Below are 17,954 nucleotides of genomic sequence, written 5' to 3'. Positions count from 1 at the left end.
TTTTGTCTTTCCTTCCTGAAAGACTGAAAGACCTTGTAAAAAAAAAAAACACGAAATGGAACGCAATATGTAAGGGAAGATTAGAGCACCACTGTGTTAGATTAAGGAAGAATTCCTGATTTCCATATTGAGAAATCTTGAATACTGATTCCAAATTGAACTTGCCATGAAAGAAAATTAAAAATTAAAACCTAACTATGCAGACTAAGGACGATTTTTCTGATTTCTATATTGAAAAAAATCTTGAATACTGATATTATCGCTGCAAATTAAACCTTTCGTCGTTCTACAAATTTTTCTTACAATTATCTACAAGATTTGAGACGCTAATGTTTGTGGTACAGTCTCTTAATTAGTCCTATAGCTTAGAAAAGACAAAATTACTTTTTTTCTCTCTTTTCTTTCTGCAACACAACAAATGATAATTAGAACAGCGACGTGCTAGACTAACGATGCTTTGCTAATTCCCACATTGAAATAAATCTTGATTACTGATACTATTGCTCAAAAATTAAGCCTTTCAATGCTGAACAAACATTCCCATCTACAACTTTCTAGACGTTCATGTTTGTATTAGTCTTTTAAGTTGTTCCGTAGCTTACAATAGACAAAATTATCCTCCTATTCTCTCCTTTCTTTGTTGTGTTCATGCCAACAGTTTCTCTTACAATGCCCTGAATATTAACAAGGGACGACCGCGGCAGAGGAAAGGTCAGGGAAGAGAATGATTTGATGTTTTGAGGGGAAAGTAAAATAAAAGTATCGACTCTGAAGGTTAAGATATATTTTGTTTAACTTCCTGAAGAAATTGAGAAATAAAAATGCTGTCGTGCTAGATTCCAGGTTAAAATAATTCCCTTTTAACTTCCTGCAGAGAATGTGTAAAAACAAACACTGTCGCTATAGTTTCCAGGTTAAGGGAATTTCTTTTAACTTCCTGAGGATACAGTAAAAGCAAAATACTGTCATTCTAGGTCTTATGTTTGGAAAATTTGCTTAACTCCTGAAGAAACTGTAAAGTGAAAATATTGCTGTTCTAGATTTCAGATTCAGAAAATTTTGCTTAACTTTCTTAGAAAAATGAAAAATGAGAATACTGTCGCCTCAGTCTCGAAAACGTAAAATGAAAATATGAACTAAGTAAAAGTTTTTTTTTTCAATATCTCGACAGGAAAACAGACAAACTATCGATGCTGGAGACTGAAGATAATAATAATAACTTCCTTAAACATCTTCAAGGAAAATGTAAAACTGAAACACAACTCCTCCAGACTACATGAAAGGGATTCTTATACATCCCGATAAGAAAACATTACGAGAAAACTATCGACGCTATAAGCTGAAGATAATAATAATAATAATAATAATAATAATAATAATAATAATAATAATAATAATAATAATAATAATAATAATGATGATAATAATAATGATAATAATAATAATAATAATAATAATAATAATAATAAGAATAATTATAACTATGATTATTATTATTATTAATATTATTATTATTATTATCATTATTATTGTTATTATTATTATTATTATCATTATTATTATTATTATTATTATCATAATTAAATTTTCCATAGCATCTATAGGAAAAATGTAAAACTCAAAAACAACTTTTCTAGATTATGTAAGTTGAATGTTTTTATTATCTCGAAGAGAAAATGAAATTAAAATGCTATAAATTGAAGATAATCATAATAATAATTTTCCTTAGCATTTCAAAAAAAAGTTAAACCAAAGCACAACTTTTCCAGATTGAGTAAGATAAATTTTAGATATCACGACAAAAAGCAAAATTAAAGAAACGACCCTCCAAAGTGAAGATGATATTAATTTTCCTTAGCATTATAAAAAAAAAAAAGCAAAACTGGCACATTTTTCCCAGATTACGCAACGAAAAAAAAAAAAAAATTATCTACACAGGAAAATTTAAACTATAGATACACCAAAGTGAAGATAATATTAATATTTTTACAGCATCGCCAAGAAAGAAAATGTAAAACTGAAACACAACTTTTCCCAGACAACGGAAGAGAAATTTCTGAATATCCCGACAGGAAAAATGCGAAAGTAAAAATCCGGTGGTTCTAGACTCAAGAATTCTTAATGCCCTGAAGAGATTACGACTTTTTAAACTGCTTCAAACCGCACCTTTGCTAAACTGAGGCGTCTGCTTCCCCTGGCGCCTACTTGGGCCAAACCATCTGCATAATCCGGTGCCTCGTCAGCCGGACACAGACACACGTACCTCGCCTCGCCTCACCCACATCTCCTCAGCACGCATTCTGAAACGGTTCGCTCTCTCACCACGACTATTTTCAAAGGCCACAGAGATGATTAGCCAGGTTCTCAAGACTGTTTTTCCTGTCAATAGTATAAAAATCTTGTTAATCTGCCACCAGAACTATAAAAAAAAACATCCTTTAAAAACTCGTGTATCTTCAACTAGACTAGAATTCTTTTAAATGTAGTAGAGGTGCGGCGCAAAAGTGTTTCAGAATATGGGACGGTAACCTGAGACACTTCTGCGCCGCTTCTCCAAACTTTCAAAAAGCTCTAGTTGAAGTTACACGGGTTTTTAGGGAAGTTTTTATGGTTCCAATTACAGATTAACAAGATTTCTACATTAGTAACAGAAGAAACACTCTTGATAAACCGGCCAATCATCTCTGTGGCCTTTGAAAATAGCGTTGGTGAGAGAACAGAGTGTTTATATATACTGGCCATGATCTGAAGCTTCCATTGCCGCCCTCGTCATACCGCGGTGTGCAGTGTACCGTGTGAGGAGAAGCAGAGGAGGATGCGTGGTCTTACTTCCTTCCTTCTTTCCTCACACTCTCAGATCTTGGAGTGTGTTGTGTTTCGCATGTCTTGTTGTTGTCGTTGTTGTCGTTGTTGTTGTTGTTATTGTTGTTATTGTTGTTGTTGTTGTTGATGTTGTTTTCTTTTCTTTTTTCGTTTCCTTTTTCTTCCCCCTCCTCCCCCTCCACTTCCTCCTCCTCTTCTTGTTCTTGTTGTTCCTTTTGTTCTTGTCCCTCCTCCTCCTCCTCCTCCTCCTCTTCCTCTTTCTCCTCCTCCTTCTCCTATTATTCTTCAGCAGCTTCATCCATGTTCACTTAGGGTCACTCAGGCTCAGTGATACAGTAAAGCGAGGGAATCTGCATTCATTAGGAAGGCGCAAAGTAAGAGGGGATGTGATAGAGGTATTTAACTCGCATAAGGGAAATAACAAGGATGATGTAGACAAAATCCCTGGGGTTGGTAATCGGGATAGGATATGGAGTGAATATTCGTGCTTGAGATTTAGATAAAGGAAATGAAATGAAGCTGGCTCTCACAGTGGTAGATGACTAGAACAGACTCAGTAATCAGGCTGTTAGTGCTGAGTCAATATGGAGCTTTAAAGTTTTAGATTACGTTATGGATAGAGGTGATAGGTGGACACACAGGCTTGTATGGCTCTTATTGCACGTACTTCGTCTCTCCTGTAAACAGTTTCAAACCACCTAAGTCTCGCCTCTCCAGCTTTGTCCCCGAACAGACGTACATGTGCTGCACCTTTGAGCAAGAAGGTAAAGTGATGTTACGGTACAAAACGTCGAAATGCTGAATGGAAAATGAGACAAAACGCCAAAATCACAATGGAAAATAGTCCAGTGTACATATATCACTACACATTACTCGGCTACCCACAACTAACTAAACTAGTGCTAAGGTACTGAAACGCCAAATATTAAATGCGAAATGAAGACAAAATACCAAGAAAACAGTACAAAACAGTAGGCATATTACAGCATATCCCTGCACTAACCATGTCAAAGTAAAACAAAAAACAAAACAAAAAAAACTCCAAGAAAACTGTAATCTTGAACATCACCACATTTCACCCCACTAACCACGGCAGTACAAAGACAACAGTATGTGTATTACAACATAACCCTCCACTAACCACAGCAAAGTAAACTAAAAAAATACCCAACACTGAACAAAATATTAAGAAAAAAACCCCAAAGACAACGTAGAGTAATCTTATGCATCACCACATATCACTCCACTAACCACAGTACCATGAGAAACAAGCCAGCAAGACACCCAATTTAGCGTTACCGTCAGAAGGCTACTCGGGAAGCTGAACTAAGGAGGTCACCGCGTCACCTGCGTGTGTAACAAAGCACTCATATGTGTCTCGGCCGCCTCTCTTCTCACCTCAGGGCGCGAGACTGCCTCTATCATATCGGGGTGAGTGTCGCAGCTTTCCTCCTCTCCCGCAGCTCTCCCGGCTAACTCTTTATCGACCAGTCAGCCAGAGAGAGAGAGAGAGAGAGAGAGAGAGTCATGAAGTAGGCCCCCAACCTTTCTCTCTCTCTCTCTCTCTCTCTTACATAACAGCTCACTCACTTACCCGCTCTAAAAAAATAAGATAGATTGATAGATAGATGGACAGATAGATAGATAGATAGATAGAGAGAGAGAGAGAGAGAGAGAGAGAGAGAGAGAGAGAGAGAGAGAGAGAGAGAGAGAGAGAGAGAGAGAGAGAGAGAGAGAGAGAGATAATCCCCGTCTCTTCAACTCGGTCAGAAAGGAAATGAAGGAGAGGGGAGGAGAGGGGAAGAAAGGAAAGGAAAGGGAAGGAAAGGGAAGAGAAAGGGGAAGAGAAGGGAAGAGAATTAGAGAAAAGGGAAGGGGAGGAAAGAATAAGGGAAGGGAGGATAGGAAAGGGAAGAAAAAGGGAAAGAAAGGGGAAGGAAAGAGGAGAAAAGGGGAGGGGAAGGGAGGGGAGCGGGAGGGGAGGAGAGGAAAGGGAAGGGAGGAGAGGAAAGGGGAGAGGAGGGTAAGGGATGAGAGTGGAGGGGAGGAGAGAAGAGGGGAAGGAAGGAAGGGAAGGAAAGGAAAGAAAAGGAAGAGGAAAAATAGAAAGAGAATAGAATAAGAGAAAAGGAAATGAAGAGGAAAAAGAGGAAGGAAAGAGAAGGGGAGAGAGAGGAAGGGAGAGGAAGTGAAGTGAAGTGAAGCAGTGACCTCGTTTAATAACTCTCCCCCACCTCTCTCTCTCTTTCTCTCTCTCTCTCTCTCTCTCTCTCTCTCTCTCTCTCTCTCTCTCTCTCTCTTCCCACGCCTTCATTTCCTCGTTTTATATTCATTTTAATGGCTGCACTTATTTCCTCCCCTTTCTCTCTCTCTCTCTCTCTCTCTCTCTCTCTCTCTCTCTCTCTCTCTCTCTCTCTCTCTCTCTCTCTCTCTCTCTCTCTCTCTCTCTCTCTCACACCAATCTATCTCCTTTTAATTCCCTATTATTTTCAGCTTTACCATATCTTCTTTCGTTCTGTCATATTTTGCATTGCTTTATTATTTTATTCTCTTTTTTGTTAGTATTTTTATTCATTCTTAACTGCGGCGCCGCATGATCTTGGTGTTGGGTCTCGCAATTCGTCAGTTAGTCAATTAATCAACCATTCATTCAGTCAATATTCTTCCCACCGCCTCTACTTTTTTTTTTTTCCTATTTATTCTTACTCTGTCTCCCTCTTTCCCTTCATATACTTGTTAATCAATCCATCCAGCTTCTTTTGCAATTTCTACACATGCAAATTACACCTTTTTTTTTCCCCCCTCCCCACTGTTTATCCCCTTTATCACTCTCTTTCGTAACATCCACACTCATCTCTCTCTTCATCCCTCGCCCTTCATCAATCAATCAGCTAATCAATCAATCAGTTAATCTTTCCACTTTTTCCTTTACCTGCAAATTCCACCTTTTTTTCCCCCACAATAATCTTCACCTTTATCACTCCCTTTTGTAACACTCACTCTTACTTCCTCTCTCTCTCTCTCTCTTCTACGATTAGTCCATCATTTTTTTTTCTACCGCCATATGCAAATCCCACAATTCTTTCTCTTACTATAATTTCCCCTTACCAATCTCTTTTGTAACACTCAGTCACCCTTACTCCCTCTCTCTCTCTTCTCTATCTTTACTCCTAATTCTCTCTCTCTCTCTCTCTCTCTCTCTCTCTCTCTCTCTTCGCCTTTCATAATTTTAACACAATTGTCAGCACAGGAAAGCTAATGTGTCTATATACTTTGCCGTCACTACATCGAGGTCGCACTGGGAGACGCATAGGGGAATATTTCATGATAGATGGACAGACAGACACACAGGCAGACAGGCAGATCTCGTTTTTCCCCTCCATAAGTGATGAGCTGCAGAGAATCACGGTGCGCAGTTGAGTTAAATTGAATATATAAATACGGCTGGATATCTAACACGACAGCCATCCGCGAGGAACTGCAATTAATGTTTATGCGAAAAAATGAATCAGTATACCTTTGTGCGAGGAATATATTGCGATGCGGGAATTGAGTTTCGTGTAGTAGGTTATCTTTACTTTACCGGCTGGGGGGAGGGAGGGAGGGGGGAGGAGGAGGAACGGGTGGGATTAGCAATACAGTTGTGATGGTGCAAAAGTAAGATTACAGAGATGCTTGGTGATGTGGCGTGATGATATAGCCCCTAACTACGTATTTTGCATCCAGTTTCCTGTAGTAGGTTCTCTTTACTCTACCTGCAGGCCGTGTTGGGGGAGGGAAGAGCTTTGCAATACTGAACACTGCAAGAGAAGATTACAGATATACTTAGTGATGTGGTGAGATGATATGTTATGACTCCGTTTTCTTCAGCCAGTTTCCTGTAGTAAGTTCTCTTTATTTTACCTGCAGGGGGAGGAGAAAGAGGCAGGAGGGATTAGCAATACGCTGGTGATGCTGCAAAGAAAGATTCTAGAGATGCTTTATAATGTGAGCTGGTATTGTAGCCCGTAACTCTCTATTCTTAACCCAGATTCCAGTAGTAGGTTGCCTTTCCTTAATTCTGCAGACGGGGAGGCTGTGGTAGGCTTAGCAGTGCACTGGTGGATGCTGCAATGGGAAGATTCTAGAGATGCTTTGTAATTTGAGTTGGTGATGTACCCCGTAATTCGCAGCTCGTATTGTTAAGCTGTTCACTGCTAGATATTTTTTTTTTCCATAATACTTTGCAACTTTTACGTATGTATTCACGAGTCACTTCAATACCTAGGTAGTAAAATAGAAAGGAATTTCATAATCTCCTTTTCTTTAAGTGTCCAGTCGAACAGTTATTTTGCAGTGCTTTGGGTTTTAAGAAACGATGACCATAACAGTAATATGATGATTTTATTTTCTCTCATTATGTTTTCAAAGGTCACACAGATTATTAGTCGTGTTGTCCTGGCCATTTTTCTCATTAATGCATATTACTTGTTAACATCTCATTAGAATCATGAAAACGTCCCGGAAAATTCCAGTGACTCCGCTAAAACCTGTTAATTAATTAAAAGCTATTGAGACAATGTACGAGTGTCATCTGAGCCGCTGCTTGCTGTTCCCATTGTTTTAGTTGCGGTAGATGTTGTACATAGTAGCAGTAATACACTGTTGTAATAGCAATACACATACATATGATATACAATGCTCAGACATATGATACACAACGCTCAGACATCTAATAACAAGGTTGTCCTCAGTGCCGGAACGTTTAGGAGTACGGTGTGTCCGTCCATCTGGATGCGTGTGTCGTGTTCACATAAGGTGATCATTCTTGCAGTACAGTGGATGTTTACGTGTCACAAGAACATAACTCAGTAAAAATTTAAGCACGATGCGAGAGAAATGTAACTGAAAATGGAAGACTAATAGTGTTGCTGCTGCTACAACAACAACAACAACAACAATCTTATATGTCATTACTACACTATACTTCACAGGTACTCACATAAGACGCTAATTTTTTTCCAGTTTTGTAATGCGTATCCAAACACATCGCATGAATTGTAATGAGCCACAGAATCATCAACGAGTGGAAATACAAACGCAATACTATACTTACCACAACTACCATCCCTACAACTGTCACAAAGTAGAGTATTGAACAGGAGTCAGTTAACTAGCTGCACTCACTTCCCCTGTGTTTTGAAGTATCCCTTAACAGTGACTCTTTAAACCTGCCTAGAATCTGTCAGTTGCCACGTTTTGTTAGACTGTCAGCTGGTTAGCGAACATGAGATTGAGACAAAGCCCCGAACAATCTGTCAGTTGCCACGCTTTGTTAAAAAAAAAAAAAAAAAGATAAGAAAGAATAAGTTCTCAAATAGAGTGATAAATTAATGGAATAAACTCAGTAATCAGGTTGTTAGTGCCGAGTCATTAGGGAACTATTAAAGAAGATTAAACAAGTAGGTGCGAATAGCTGTGTTTCATTCAGGGACTGCCACGTGTAGGCCCGCTGGCTTCTTCCACTTGTTTTTTTTTTTATGGTCTTATGTTTTGTTAGACTGTCAACAGATCAGAACACTTAAGACAGAGCACCAAACACAGTGAAAGAGAGCGTAGGAGGTCACTGTACTCTCTGACCATAGGGACACTCACCAGGGTGCTGTGTTGGAGGTGTGCAAGACCCGTCACGACCTGCACAGGCCTGAAGGGAACAAATAGCCACGATTAATATAATGCAAGATATAATGGCTAGTTAATGGACAAAATGAGGCTATAAATCAAGAGGTGTCAAGAGATGAATGCATTAATGAGTGTATAATAATTTAGCAATATGTTACGTGAATGGAGAGAGAGAGACTGAGTGTCAAACAAAAACCAGAAATAAAAACAGTTCAGAGCAAGTAAAATAAGTTGATTCAAAGTACTAATAAACAACTTTCCCTGTGTGTGTGTGTGTGTGTGTGTGTGTGTGTGTGTGTGTGTTTGTGCGTGTATGTGTACCCTTGCCAGAACTCCGGGAACCATAAAATATCTGATAAAACTAAAGTTACAGAGAAGGCAACATTAACTCAGCAAACATCGCTTTCCTTTTACACGCGAGAAAAGTCTTGGCGAAGTAAAGAGGAGAGCAAACAAAGGCATTTTAATTTCACACTCGACATTAACATGAAGTAGGCGCGCTAGTAATGCACCACCTGGACTGTGACTCTATGGCTCTACTGTGGCTCTTTGTGGCTCAGTTATCGACTTTTCTTTTGATTCTCTGGCTTTACTATGATTCTCCATTCTAAGGTCCTCTATTATTGACCTTATTTTCTTGTTGCTCTGTGGGTTTTAAGGATTCCGTGGCTCTTTTTTGGTTCTTCTCTGGCTCTCTGTTAGTGACTTCATTTTCTTACGGGATCTGGTTCCTCTGTGTTTCTCTCTGGTTCTTCTTTCTGTGACTATTTCCTGGTAGTTCTTTATAGCTTTTCTGTATTACTCTGTGGCTCTTCTTTTGCTTTCTATGACTATTTCTTTGTGGCTTTGTGTTCTTTGTGGCTCTCTGTGATTCATTTGATTTCCCCCTGTCTCCCTGTAGCTCTCTGTAACTCTTTGGCTCTTTGTAACTTTCTTTACTTTCTTGTGGCTCTCTGTAGCTTCCTTTATAACCCCTGTATCCCCTTTTATCTGCCCGTAACCTTATTTTTTTTTTCCCGGCGTCTCTGTAACTCTCTGTAACCCTGTAACCATGTTTAGGTTAGGTTCTCTGTAATTCTCTCTGGCTGTCTGTACCTTCCTTTCCTCTGTGTCGGTCTCTGGAACCCTCTTTCCCTCCTCGCTGGTCCGTGTCCCCTGTAATCACGTTTCCCTGCATCCCCTGCCTTGCAATTCTTGTGAGTCTCATAACACAAGTTTGTGCGAGTCTTTGTTCATCAAGTAATTTCTAATCTAATTTCCGCTCCAAGCACCACGTCAGCGGTGGTCCATTCATGATTCAGGGGAAGGTAAACACACCCCCTCGTATGTACACTGAACACACGCTGCTCACTTAATTAGGTCGTTAATTATTGCAGTCATTCAGTGCCTGACGGGCGGCGGGTCAAAAGAGGGGCGGGGCGGGGAGCACGGTGATGTGATGTGCATGATGTGTTGGCAGGATTGCGTGCATCACTGTTGGCGAGGCGGGGCTTTGTGTGTGTGTGTGTGTGTGTGTGTCCTGGGTTTTGTTTCATTGGAGTGTCTCGTTATCTTGTGGGAGTGTATGTAGTGTGTGTTTTTTTTTTCCTTTTTTTTCCCCTCCTGTATTTGTATGTTGTTATTTTTCCCTGTTCCCTCAGTAATGTCTTTGGTTGTCTTTTGTCGCTGTATTGGCACAGTACGCTTCCTTCTTCTGTTCCTTTGTATTAGCGAAGCAAGGTTGTTGTGTTATGGAATTCGTTTCAATGCAGAGTTCCGTTATCTCGTGTTCTTATTAGTGTTATTTCTTCTTTTTCCAATGACCAGACAGAAGGGTTTTGTTAATTAATATTAGTGGGTGTTGTTGTTGTTGTTGTTGTTGTTGTTGTTGTTGTTGTTGTTGTTATAGCAGCACCACTATCAGTCATTCTTCCATTGACTATCATATTTTTTCTTGTACCGTGTTTAAAGATCCACTGGTTCTAGCTAAACAAGATTAATGTTCAGGATTTTGTTCACTGATATGCTTCGTTATCTCCTGCTATTATTGTGTTATTTCTTCAGCCCCTGCATATTAACGAAGCAGAGTCAATTTGGTCAGAAGCGAGGATTTTGATCATTGGCGTGTTCAGGATTTCGTTCACTGATACACTTCGTTAGCTCTCTTCGTATTGGTATTATTTTGTTACTTCTTTCACCTGTTCCTCTGTATCAACGAAGCAAAATTAGTCTAGTCAGATACGAGAATTTTGTTCATTTGAGTGTTCAGGATTTTGTTAACTCATATACCTCGTTATCTCTTGTTATTGAATAGTTATTATACAGTTCCTTCTTCTGCCCCTGTTTATTAGCGAAGCAGAATTGGTGCGTTCAGTTACGAGGATTTAGTTCACTGGCATGCTTGGCTATTTCATGTCCGTGCATTGGTATTATAGTGTTATTTCTTCCTCCCCTGTGCATGTTCTCCGCGTCATGCAGGAGGGTGGTCGTGACAGCTTCCCGCCAGCCAGTTCAGTGGGGCGCGTCTCCCCCTGACAGCTGGCTCTCCCATATCTTGCTTTTATGCAGCCAGTCCACCCATCCACGCTTGGGTATTCACTGATTCTTGCTTCATGTTTAGGATCTGTTATTACTGATGCTTATTATTCTTATGACTTATGTTATTACTGTTATCTATTAGTCTTACTTGTTAATGTTATTATTTATTACTTATGGTGCTATCGTTGTTAGTTATTATGGTCTATTATAGCTAAAACTCATTATCTATGATGTTATTACTCTTATTTACTGCTTATCATTTGTTATTAATATTGCCTCTTACTTACGATATTACCGGCTTGCCTCCAAAGTTAAGTATCCAAAATGTCTCGTAACATTCTTCTCTCTCTATCCATATATTCGTCTTTCTTTGCTTTCTTTTCTTCCTTCTCTCCCACTTTATTCTGCTTTCTTCATCCCCCTCCCCTCTTTTCTTTCCCTCCTCCTCCATCATCATCGTTCCCTTGCTAGTGTTTGTCTCAATAATATACGAGTACTAAAAGAAGACCGTCTTTTGGTCTTTCTTTCTTTTTTTGGGGGATCTGCCTTCTACATCCTCCTCCTCCTTTCTTTATCTTCTCTTCGTCATCGTCCGGTTGGTGTTCGTCTCTCAATAATATGCTATGAAAAAGTACACTCCTTAAACATTAATTAAAAAAAATATCTCCCACCTTCCTTTTCCTCCTCATTATATTTGTGTTCCGATATGCTACAAAAAAAGAACGCTCCCTAAATGTTACTCGGAATACAGGAGAGGGAAGTAAGGGTCGCCATCATCTGCACGTGAATCCCTGGCGTGGCGGGGAGCGGCAGTGCAGAAGTGCAGGATAATGGTACGCGTGAGGGTGAGGTGAGGCCCCTCGAGGACTGGCTAGAGGGAGGATGTGTCGTAGATTTAAGCGTCTCTTGTTCCTCTCCCTTCTGTTTCTCATGTCAGGAAGTAGATTTTATATTGTAGATTCCTCTTTAATTTCTCTTGACGGTAACAGTGATGTGGATTTGACTGTCTTGTGTTCCTCTCCCTTCTGTTCCTCATATTTGGAAGTGTGTTTTATATTTAGATTCCTCTTAAACTTCTCTTGACGGTGACGGAAAGGGTGATTTTGAATGCCTTTTGTCTCTCTTTCCTCTGTTTTTCATGTTAGGAGTCGTATTTTAGATTTAGATGTCTTTAGGTTTTCCTCTTGACTGTGACAGCATGGTAGTGTGTTGTGGATTTCAACGCCTCATGTTTTTCCTCATCAAAATGTCAGGCAGTTTTTCTTTAATTCCTCTTCTTAGTAATGCCATTAGGTGTGTTTCAAACGTAATTTCTTTTTGCTCCTCCTCTTAATAGTAATATGGATTTGTACACCTCTTACTTCTCCTCACAACATGAAGAAGTGTTTTGCAGATAGGAAATCCCCTCGTATCTTGTCTGGGCAATATTAGTAAGTGTACTGCAATCATAAACTCCTCGTCCTTCTCTTAACAATGTCAGGATATATATTGTGAATTTGTATACATTTTCTCTTATGCAACAATGTCAATAAATGTCTTGTAGATTCACTCTCCCCTCGTGTCTCCTCTTGGCAATGTTAGTATGTTGTACTAGCACATTCATCTTCCTCTTTTAACAATGCCAAGAAATGCTGCGGATTTTAACACTCTTCCTTCCCCTCTTAACAAAGTCAGAAAACATCTTTTAAGACTAAATACTTCTTTTCCATCTTCTTAATAATTCTGGTAGGTATGTTGCTAACGTTAATTTCTCTTCCTCATTCTCTCGACAATACCAAGAAATATTGTGTGGATTTGAACACCTCTTCCTCCTCTTAACAATGTCAGGAAGTTTCTTGTACATTCACACTCCCCTCGTGTCTCTTCTTGAAGGATTTGGTTTCCCTCATGAGGAGTCTTACTTGTAGTCTCTGTCTTAGTTTCTCGCCACCACGCTGTCCTGACAAGCTCCCGCAAGGCTGCACCTCGGGTAATCTCTCCACACCACGCACGCTGTCCCCCGCTGATCCCGCCCAGCTGCTGCCCTTCTGCCGCCCTTGATCGCCTGCTATGTCCCGCTGATCTACCCTGACAGCACGCACACACACACACACACACACACACACACACACACACACACACCTATTTGACTCTTTCCTTAGGCGACTGGCACTTCATTGGGCTTTTTTTTTCTTCCTTTTTGTTGCCCTTAGCCAGTGCCCCTCTTACATAAACACACACACACACACACACACACACACACACACACACACACACACATTCTCTCTCTCTCTCTCTCTCTCTCTCTCTCTCTCTCTCTCTCTCTCTCTCTCTCTCTCTCTCTCTCTCTCTCTCTCTCTCTCTCTACCACACCGACAAGCATTTACATTCTCCACCAGAAGTGAGAATTGCTATACATCACACTTTCTCATTGTTTCCACGGCAGCGAGTCCGTCTCTCATGCTGCATAAAGTGTGGGATAGAGCCGCTAAGACTGTATTGAGATAAGGCAGTGTCGATAAAGAAAAGTACAAGAATAAGTGGTTAAAAAAATTGAGAAAGTTATGGATGATTATAGAAAAAGTTTATGGCTGTTTGTTTTCCACTAGTTTTCACTTGTAAATGGAGAAAATAGATGAAGTTGTGGATAACATTGAGAAAATACTTAATATTCACTTGTATTTACTTGCATCTATTCACTTCAAGAAAACATCGACCAAAGTAAGACGCTGCCAGTGAAATCCTGTGATTATCAGGCAATAACAATGTAACACTTATCAAACAAATGAAGCCAACACTACTGAACAAAACTAGACACGAAAATAAAAGGCTACAACCACTTCATCACTTTTGCCATCAGCCTTTCATAATTATACTTCCAATTCGCACTACCACATTTTGCCAGTCTGAAGGAGAACCCAAAACAGTAACAGGGTTAAGAGAAGAGTCACTAAGCTAATTCAGAAATAGCGTTCCTCTCTCCTCGCCGCCGCCTCGCTTCTGGGGACTGAAGGAGACACTCGCAGGTACGCCACATCTTAACCTGATGGGGTCATTCCACGCGGGGAAGGCATCAGGGCGGCATTAGAGTGGCTGCCGCTGTGAAGGGAAATCTTTAGTGCAGCAGTTTATGTTGCTGACTCAATCCTCTTGCTGTTCGCTGTTCACTGGTGTTAGATTGCTCGAGTATTGATTGTCTGGTGAGTATACGGGATTGTTGGCTATAGTACATTATCATTGACTTATTTTGTGAGAAAGTTGGGACGGAGGGAAATTATTTTTGTGCTGGAGTTTATGGCGGGTGACTCATTCCTCTTGCTGTTCACTGGTGTTAAATCGGGTGAGTATTGATTATCTGCGGAACATACGAGACTTGGCTACTGTACATTATTCTTTGTTTTATTCTGGAAGGAAAAGTGGGGCGGAAACTGTAATGTGGTGATGCAGTAGTAAAATTTCTCGATCCTATTATTGCCCGCTGTGCATTGGTGTTAGATTAAATGGATATTGCTTATCTGGCGAGCACAGAAGGTTGCAGGCTACAACACATTATCCGTTGTTTATTTTGGAGGTGAGACGGACTAAAGTATAATGATGCAAAAATAAAGTTTCTCGATCCTGTTGGTGCCCTGTTCATTGGTGTCATATTAGGTGAGTATTGCTTATCTGGCTAGCATAGAAGGCTGCAGGCTACAATACATTATCCCTTGTTTATTTTGGAGGGAAGGTGAGATGGGCTGTAGTGTGACGGTGCAGTGGTAAAGTCTTCTTCCATGTACTTTATTCACACCGTATGCAGTGCTGTAGATACGAGCAGTGTGCACTTCATCAACTTGTCGGCTTGTCTCTCACTGCCGCTGGCCTCTGTTCATTTCACCTTCCGCCCAGTATTTCCAGCAACTGACGCCTCACCCACCATAATAGATAGTGTACTTCTGGATTTGCTTTTGATTTGTTTTCTTTAGGAATTGACTCCTTCTGTGGTCCTTGCAGTTTTGTTGCCCTGGTTAGAGATCCTCTCACATAAAAAAAAAAAAGTAAAATAAGTGAATAAATAAATAAACAAATAAATAAAGGTGATTTACTTGTACCAAAGTAACCTTACATACTCTCCTACACACACAAGCACAGGCACATGCACGCGCGCGCACACACGCGCACACACACACACACACACACACACACACACACACACACACACACACACACACACACACACACACACAACCAGTTTTCATCTTCCTTTTCTTTTTTCTTTCTTGTTCTCGATTTTGTCAGTTTCCTCCAACATTTTTTCTTTTACTCTTTTTTCCTCATTTTTGTTTGTTTCTTCTATCTTCTTCCTTTTCTCTCTCCTTTGTCTCCCTTCTGTCTGTTTTTTTTTCATCTTTCTCTTTCTTTTCTCTCTTAATTCTCGTTCTTGTCTGTCTTCCCCAACCATCTTTCTTTTCTAATTTTCTTTGTCGTCATTCTCTTTCTGTTTTCTCTCCTCTTCATGGTCGCCGCCATATATATATATATATATATATATATATATATATATATATATATATATATATATTTCTTTTTTCGTCTTGTTCGTCATCCTCATTTTTTCCCCTCGTGTTCGTTGCCATGGTCGTCCTCATCTTTTCCCCTCGTCCCCTTCGTCGTTGGTGTCCTCTTGTACTTTTATTTAATTTTAGTATTCCATTTCAATATATATTTCCGAAGTTTTTTAAACTTTATATATGCAAAGAATCAAAAGTTCAAAAATATATACTGGGCTTCACATTTCACTCTGACATTTTCACTTCCCGTCTTCATAACTTTCCTCTACTGCTGTATTTTCATCACAATCTCACCGCCCCCCGACACACACACACACACACACACTACCAACACTACCAAGAAATGTTCCAAAGAATATATACATTTCAATAGTCTAAGTTTTAAACCCTGCATGCCTCAGTCTGTCCCTGGCGTTCGCATTTCAATTCCTACTTTTACTTTCGGTCTTCATAATTTTCTCGAGGTCTGCCCCTTATCTCGCCAAGACTTCACGAGGAAAACTTGGTTCCAAATCAGAATTCCGCAAACGCTCCGGGCTGGCGAACTGCCCACACCGAGCCGCCACAAACAGGACGGGTGAGGTGAGTGGTGAGGTGGTGCTGGTGACCGCCGCTAGAGGGACGAGGTTAAGAATAAGACTGTTAAGGTTCACGTTATTGCGTTTTCTTTAGACTACGATGCTCAGGGTACGTCATACAGAGGACATGTAATAGAGAATGTATTGATGGTAGAAGATAGCAGGGCAGGCTGAGAACTAACTAGATTGCTTGTTTGATTACAAATGTGGTTTGGTATGCTTGGTATGTTAATGGTCATTCTCTGTTCTTGCTTTTCATTTTATTTAATTTTGTTCATTAATTTATGTATTTTCCTAACTTTAAAGCTGTTGCATTGCTACTGCTCCCGCTGCTGCTGCTTCTGCTGCTGTTACACCAATAACAATAGCAACAACAACAAAAGCAACAACGACAAAACCTGCAAAAACAACAACAACAACAACAACAACAGCAACAACATCAACAACACCAACAACAAAATAACATCAGCAATAATAATAATAATAATAATAATAATAATAATAATAATAATAATAATAATAATAATAATAATAACAACAATAATAGTAACAAAACAAACAGGGATGTAAAATGCGCTCCCCACACAACCAGCACCTGTCATTCCCCGCCTCCCTGCCAGCCGAAGAGCGCGCCAGCCTATCAGTTCCTTCTCATCTTCATGCTTCAGCTGCAGAGTTTTAGCGCCAGTCTGATGCATCGGAAAGCAATGCACTCCTCATCACTGCTTATTACAGGCGCGAACAATGATGCACGCGTGAAAAAAGGAGAAATAATGAAGGAGTAATCACACCATTAATTAACTCCAATGATCAGCAGTGAGATTGTAAAGATTGTGGGGGAAAAAAAGTTTTGATTCGACATTGATGGAGGTATTGGTATATGGATGTCAGTGTTATTTACTGTGAAAGGCTTAATTAATATCTACCACCTTCACTACCACGGAATAACCTGATCCTTTTTCTCTAATCCCTTTCATTAGAAAACTCCGGAACACCATGCATGCTTCAGTTTTCCCCTTGCTGCTTCCATTGACTGTCTGGCAAACAATCCGGATTCGAGGTGACGTCACTGTTAACAAAACGAGGACCATTCACCCTTTCACTGCGGTATGCAACAATTCACGGCACTAAAATCTGTGTATTTAGTTTTTACAAGCATCTACAAGAAAGAAGGCCATAAAAAATAGTAGATCTGTCATTTCTAGCCAGTACAATGTTTGGAGGTGACTAAAACAAAAAATTATATATCAGAGTGGTCAGTGATTACGGAAAGACGTCACAAATAAGAATACGTGTTAAGAATACGGGTTAAGAATACGTGCCAGAGTCGTGAAGACATTTAACTACGGTGCAAAGGAGTGATAGAGGATGGAATGCTGCGCTCGCCTCCTCCGTGACAGACAGGGTGTGAGTGACGACGCGGGGCTGTTAGCTTAACCACCCGAGAGGCAGCTGTGTTTAGTATGGACGGGAGGCGATCCTTGGGGGACGCGGCGCAAAGAGAGAAAGACCTGGATGGGAGGAGCGTGATGCGAGAGGAGTGACAGGACCTCTTAACTCAATTCTCTTGCTCTCTCTCTCTCTCTCTCTCTCTCTCTCTCTCTCTCTCTCTCTCTCTCTCTCTCTCTCTCTCTCGTTGTCGTTTTCGTTCTCAATCTGGTTCTTTCTCTTTTTCCCATTCTGTCTCCCATTCTCTCTCTCTCTCTCTCTCTCTCTCTCTCTCTCTCTCTCTCTCTCTCTCTCTCTCTCTCTCTCTCTCGTTCTGATTCTGTGTGTGTGTGTGTGTGTGTGTGTGTGTGTGTGTGTGTGTGTGAACTGACAATTATTATGAAATGCAATTACTTTT

The 17,954-nt window shown here is 40.2% G+C and overlaps 1 long non-coding RNA gene across 1 annotated transcript in view; it reads right to left on the bottom strand.

Annotated features, from left to right (window-relative positions):
* LOC135113335 (uncharacterized) overlaps positions 1-8,506 on the bottom strand; it is a 141,063-nt gene extending 132,557 nt beyond the window's left edge. The window contains exon 1 of the long non-coding RNA XR_010274797.1: positions 8,458-8,506. This is a non-coding gene — a long non-coding RNA (uncharacterized LOC135113335). The remainder of the gene's footprint in view (positions 1-8,457) is intronic.
* Positions 8,507-17,954: the final 9,448 nt, after the last annotated feature.

Source organism: Scylla paramamosain, chromosome 25, assembly GCF_035594125.1.
Source record: "Scylla paramamosain isolate STU-SP2022 chromosome 25, ASM3559412v1, whole genome shotgun sequence".
NCBI classification, from domain to species: domain Eukaryota; kingdom Metazoa; phylum Arthropoda; class Malacostraca; order Decapoda; family Portunidae; genus Scylla; species Scylla paramamosain.
The sequence above is the reverse complement of the archived record's forward strand: the minus strand, read 5'-3'. Positions and strand labels throughout refer to the sequence as shown.